Consider the following 7,232-nt stretch of genomic DNA (forward strand, 5'->3'; position numbering starts at 1 on the left):
CATTGACTTAACATTGATTTCAGGCACTACCATGAAGTGTTGCCATTTTCAGTTTTACTTACTTAGCCCTGCAGAGGATACTTTTGTCTGCCTCTTGTTCTCTCGGCCTTCGGCTTGATTGCTTGTCTTGTCTCAAACTGGAGAAGACTTGATTGTGCACCGAAACAGGCATTTAGCAAACTCACAGTTGACATGCCACCAGAAAGTCCGACCGTAATGTGACAGTATATCTGGCCCTGAAAATCCATTAAACCCTTTTACTGCCTTTCCTGTAAAAGCTTTTTATGATACACACAGTCTTTCTTTTCTTCACGGTGACCTAGGATCCATTCCCAAAGCCAAGGTTTATTGTGCCCCAGTATACCAAATAAATACACTTAGCGATGGCTTCTGCTGGTTAGCCGGGACATGTCCGAATAAAACAATGCTTAAAAAAACACAGGGACCCCTGTGAAGCATCATGCTTAGTCCTGAAAGTTAGGCTAATAAATTGAACACATGTCTCCTGCCACACAACTGTATAATCATTTTTGTTGTTCGTGTTGGTGTTGTGTTTAATATTATCACTCGATGACTCTGGAGTTCTTGAACTGTCATGGCTGTGGATGTGATTGAGTGTTTATCCATTAAAATATTCGGTGCATGCAAATGTGTGCGTGTGTTCACTCTCGCACTCATGAATCTTCTAGCTCTCTTGTCTTGTGATAAACCTAAGGTTGATATTAGTATATTATTTGAGACGGGTATTATACAAAGGCTTAGTGTAAAAACACATTCTTGATGACCTCCAAAAAATCACAAAATGTTCTCCTGAGGAAAATTCTTGATATTGTTACATGTTAGTAACCACTATTATGATCAATTACTTAGTGTATAAGAACATTTTCAATAAGCATATCTGAAGAAAAACATTATTGTTTTGTATATTTCTGTGAGAAGTCTTGGTTAAAAGAATTTTTGCATGTTAATGCATGACAAAACATTCCTCATGTTTGTTTAAATACTTTATTATTATGGTACAAAAAAGTCATGAAAAGGCTATAGTCTTTTTATGAAACAACACCACAACACAGCACATTTTCATCTGTGGTGCCGCGCAGCTCTAAGCAGGATAACATCAAATGGAAACTAGTCCCCATCAGCTCATGAAATGAAACATGCTCCATAAGATATACAATGCACATGATTAACTGCCAATAAAGAACCCAGGAGAAGTCTCACCTGAGACCGTAAATGGAATACCTTCTGTAACCACGTCTAATAAAACCGCCGTAATAAAGAGACACACCAAGCCTCCCTCTCTCTCTCCCTCTCTTTCCTTTTTCACTGCAATTCCTGCAATGAAATCAAACAAATTGCACTGGAAGGCTTAAACTGACACTGGAGGGCCCCACTAATACAATTAGATTAACAGTTTCTGCTGTTTACCCGCTCCCACTCCTCTTGGAGGCCTGTATTGCATTTATCCATCTGCGGTTCTCCGCTAAACTACATGAGACAGATCGGGGGCAGTAGCTAGCCTCCCACATGACATCTCCCTGCCCGCTGGCGCGCAGTTTCCTCTGAAAACACTGATAATCAATATCATGCACTGCAACTGGGACCAGACACTGCACTTTCCCAGAACACTTTGAGGTAATAAGGTTGCTCTATTTAATGTGAGGGGGCTGGGAAGTTTCTGTGTGCTGTGGTGTGTGGTGTGTGTGTGTGTTTGTGTGTGTGTGTATATGTGAGTGTGTGGTATGTGTGTGTGTGTGTGTGTGTGTGTGTGTGTGTGTGTGTGTGTGTGTGTGTGTGGGTAAACTGCCTACTTGTAAGAGTTCTGTTGATGAACAAACTGAACACAAGGAGCGCTCTGAGATTTACAGAGAATTAAAAATCGTTAAAAGCTGCAGAAATGCTGGAGTCTGCCTTCATTAGGATTGTTTGCGCTCAAAGGGGAGGTTTGCTTTGTGTACAGCATGAGCCACTTTGGTGGAAGTGAATTGTTTTGTTCTCCAAGGCCGCAGTGGTCCCAAACCTCCCCCCTTCCCTCCCCTCCGTGCACTCCACCGAACCCTTGTCTCCAACAGAGTAACTCAGTAACCGTCGTTCCCCTCCTATGCTCCCAACCACATGTTGACAAGGCTGCTAAATGTGAGCTGAGATGAGTTTTGATTGTGGCTGTCAGTCCTACTCTCCCTCCCTCCCTCCCTACCTCCCACTTTTTCTCTCTCTCTCTTTTTTTTCTCTCTCTCTTTCTCTCTCTCTCTTCCTCTCTCTATTACACACACACACACACACACACACATACACACACACTTTCCCTCCCACTTGTTCTTTCTCTCCTTTGAAAATTCAGTTCCCTACAGACTGATTAAACAAACTCTGCGCCAAAGTGTGAAAGTTTAAGACGACTTCCTCTTACTTCCCTTGTATTCTACAGTGGCGATGATAAATATCACCCCAAGGTCTGCGTTGAATGAAGTCAAGGACACCTTTGGTTGAATTGTGCATCATTTAACAAGTGGTTGTGCGCCATTTACCTTATCGGAGCTTTGCAGTGTTTTACACCAGAACTCTGAAATTAGTGAGGACCCCCTCCATATGATAAGGCTGTCAATCCAGAGGTCATCACAGCTGCCTGTATCAAAAGTGGATAATTGGGGTTGCCACTCGGAATTATAAATTTGCCTTTTCTTTTGCATGTATAAAACAGATAGCAATGTAATATGAAACACGGATGTGAAACTCTTGTGCGAATTGATTACATTTTTTTTCATTTTCATTAATTATGAAGACAATCAGGATTGTCTTCACATTGGTATAATTAATGTTAGGAACCAGTTTGATCAATGAAACCCATATATTTCATGGGGTGAATAAATGCAAAGTTGTATTCCTTAATGTTTGGGCCAAAGATTTTAACGTTAAGTTTAAGTTAGGTTTTGCTTGCCATCACATGTCAAACAGAATTAATTGTAGTTAATTACACATTGTTATTACCATGGAAAATATAATTATTCACCACATATGATTTACACAGTATGCAGACATAACCATGAGCCAATTCAATTGGATGGACATTTAAATGGGAAAAGTGTAGATCCCAAAGAAAACATTCCGATGGTCTCCAGTCAGTGGCAGCAGTATGAGCACTTAATTTTCTTTTTTGAGTCGTCTATGTGGTCTGATTGATAGAGTGGGCTGTGAATTTTAAAAGTACAGGGCAGAGGGTAAGGAAAACACTTCCATTATGCTTTGAAACGGTAATGAATTTTGAAATATTGCCTCCCCATGTTTGTAGAAGACATGTAGCTCAAGAGAAATGATGAATTAACTGCTGGGACGAATTACAGTGGCAACACGCGGGAAAACTTTCAATACAAAAATGATTGATTAGGGAGTCAAAGAGAAAATGACATCCTTTTTTTTATATATTTATTTCATTTATTCGGGATGATAAGCTCCACGTGCCCTCTCCGAGTCCTGTGTGCTTTTCACATCAAATTGTCTCTTAATGCAGTTTGATGACACGCCTGAAATCCAATCACTCGGCCCTCAAATTACATGAGCCCACTCAGCACATTCAGCCTGGGGTTTTAATGGGGGCAGCACCTCTGTCAGATCCTGCTCCTCCGCCTCTAACTCCGCTGCTGCTCGTCCTGGCCTGCCATGGAGACAAACTGCCACGTGTCACTGCAGGACAAGCCTCAGACCTGCTTCGGGCCAGTTTACGGCCTCACTGGGCCAGTTTCCGCTACATGGATTAAGCCTAGTCCCGGACTAAAGGATTAATCTTAGTCCCAGACTAAAAGAGAACTTCAATGGAGCTCTCCCTTACTTCTAGGATTAGGCTAAATTTGTGTGAATTGGGGAAACTGTTATGTCCAAGACACCTGTGTTAAAGATGGACACGTTTAAACCAGGGACATGTAAAACTTACTGAGATTGCTCATTACTGAGACTGCTCAGTTTATCATATGGCAAAATGAAGTACTGTATCTGGTTATGCACTTCATGCTTCCTAGATTAATGCAATGTTTCAACCAAATGGTCTAGGTTCATGAGAACACCAAATACTTGGTATATAAGGTTCAGATTGTGTATTGTAAATACAGTATACACACTCTCACTTGCTTAGGACTTTTTTTGTTTATAGGATGGCACTTGTTCAACATTTAGTTAATGTTTCACTGTGGTTCGTTGGATGCAAAGCACTTTACAATTGGAGTTTAAAGGTGAATGATGAATCCAATTGTTGGAGAACCGTAGTGGGAATTGAGCCGAGGTTTTGGGATAACCTTTCATTCTGCTGGGAAGGCAAGCCTGGAAAACCAGACGACAGCACTCTTACAGCCAATCAATGGCTTTAATTGGCTAATTAAGTGCAAGGGTACACAGAGAGAGCGTGCTCACTCTGCAGATCTACAGAAGCTGGGCAGGCTATCTTCTGGTGTGTGTGTTTTAAGATCATGTGATGTTAAGCAAGGAATTTGTAACAATCAGAGTGCTAGTTATGTTGATTGTGAGAAGAATTATAGGTCTGTTTGTTCATTGGGGTGTAAAACTGTCTTTTGAATAAAGGATTTTGATTTAAATTCCAAGAATAACATGCCACTCAGGATAGACTGGATTAGGTCAGATCATCTGGAAATAAATCACATTCATTTTGTTTTGATCTCATACACAACTTTGACTGAACAAAAACCTGAAATTCTGACATTTGGTACTTTTGGTAATTTTGACAAGTTGCTTTGGTGTAAAATGCAATATTAATAAGGATCACAATAAGAAACAGTGTGAATTGGTTATAGAGGACCATGCAAAATCACGTGACCTATACAACACACACCATGTGAAACATTTTCTAAACGGCTTTTTAAAAAGACAATTTTGTGACATTTAAAATAATTCTCCCGTAACAATCTTTAGTTCTTTGATGAAACTTTTCCATGGCCTGAGTTGTCTTTGTCACATAATGTCATGTTATCATGAGCGATCTTTTCAATAAAGACTGTCCAACCTATTAATTTTTGCCACCCGTGCTTAAGCAAAGATTCTAAATCAACATTTTGACTGGTCGTAATTGCAAAGCTACCATGGTTCGATTCACTTGACCTTTCCCACCTTTAAATTCATTTCCATTTTATATCAAAAGTATCATGTTAATTGCAAAAGGGTATTTTTTCCACCATGTAATGTCTTTGAAGACAATGTAAGAATGCATTTCCATTTTAATTTATCAATGCCATCAGTCAAATCTAAAACCTCCTTTCTGCAAATTTATCAGTGACTGTTCTTTTCAGTTGGAATAAGGATATGAAACTTTAGCCCAGTAAGTTATGAATAAAAGATATGTGCTGACAGTTTCTTCAAAAGATTCCATAAATTAGTCTCACAAAGGCCAAAGTAATGCTACACAAATGACTGGCAGCAAAGATGAAGACTATGAGTTATGTTGTCAGTGACTAGAAGGCAAAAATACAGGGTTTAACACGTTATGGTAAAGCAGATGTTTGAAGCCATTTCAAAAGCTCCAAATAGCAAACACGTCTTTTTGGGAAAGAAATAGGGTGATCGTCATTGTTATGGCTTTATAAATGATTACAAATGATTATGCTTTAAATTAACTTTTTGTAATACATAGTTTATCATAAATAATAATAACCATAAAAGGTTAATCATTAATGTTATATCATTGTGTGTGTGTCTGTGAGAGAGAGATACATATTGTTATGTACAAACACATGTGAATAGAGATAAAAGTCTGAATTGATGTAAATGTTTTAAATTGCTGTTGTGAAAATAACTCATTCTCTCTATTCTACCCCTCTCATTCTTTTCAATGACTTATTCACTTCACACAGCTGCCAGACTCCATGGACCAAAGGTTTTCATGAGCCACTCGGTTCATTGAATTGTGCTTAACTGTAATAAGGCACTCTGACCTGGCAGTACATGATGATCTAGGAAGGATCTTACAGGATGGCCTTGGGTCTTCACAACGGATGCTTTCATCAGACACTGTAAGGGAAGCTGTTACTGAGCAGGCAAGTGCTTCGCTGACTGATATATAATGTTCGAGGAAAAGGGTGTGTTGACATCAGGTTTAAATTGGAATCTGTTCACTTTGGTATGATAGCAGCGGAAATTACAGTGGTACCATTCTGATAGTGTAACTAATTTACACATTTGTATTGCTAACCTTCATTCTGGAAAACCAGATGCTTCAGATGTTGGTTTGTTTTCCACAGTCAAATCAAATGTTTCCTCCTACTACATCCAAGGCTGTGTTCCAAATTGCATACTTCTGTACTTCCAAGACCTTACTTGTGCACTCATATTAGGTATTGTACAAAAGTATGCAAATTCGAACACAAGCCAAGTCATTGCATTAATCTTCTTACTGTAATTACAAGGAAGTGCCACAGGAAGTGACATGTAACATACTTCCTCTGCAGAAATGATTGTGACCATAGATATTGAAAAGGTAGATAGAGCATTGTCCGTTGAGTTCTATTTGGTGGCATATGTGAACGCAGCCACCATATTGCTGGGGGCAAACACCTTACTGTCTATGGGCAACACTTGCCGGCAATCAAACACCTGTCTGATTTCCAGTCAGAGTCACATGTGTCTCCATTGGCCTCCAGTGATTGTTACCCCCACCAAGATGGCGGCGCTATTTACGTACGTTCTGGAGCCTAATGCAGTATTTAGCTTTCTAATATCTATGATTGTGTCCTATCATCACTGATAGTGAATGGAGAACATACAGAAATCACAGAAAGGTAAATCTGTTACTAATTGTGCATTCAGCACTCACAAACTTTCATGTTAGTTTATGTGAGTTCATGTGCACCCGATGGATGGAAACAGAAATTATACGTTTGTCGGTACATCAAGAAGCCTGATTGAAGTTCTCTTAGACAGAGCCGACACAAGAATGATAGCTAAAGAAAGAAGCCGAAATCAAAACAAACACACACACACACACATATATATATATAAACAGACAGCCAGAGATGGGGACTTCTGCCCTCCAGCTCCTTACAGAACATTTAGCATCTGATCTCAAAACATCCCCTTTCTGTCTGCAGCCGCCTATGCCGCTCGGGCAACTTAAGGAAGAACACACACAATCGTCATCAGCAAACAAGCGCCCGGCTCCTGCAGGACCTGAGCAGGCGATTACAACACAGAGCTTATCATCAAGCCGAGCTCCGGCAATCAGGGTCTGCTTGATTGGC

Source organism: Alosa alosa, chromosome 19, assembly GCF_017589495.1.
Source record: "Alosa alosa isolate M-15738 ecotype Scorff River chromosome 19, AALO_Geno_1.1, whole genome shotgun sequence".
Classification (NCBI taxonomy): Eukaryota; Metazoa; Chordata; class Actinopteri; order Clupeiformes; family Clupeidae; genus Alosa; species Alosa alosa.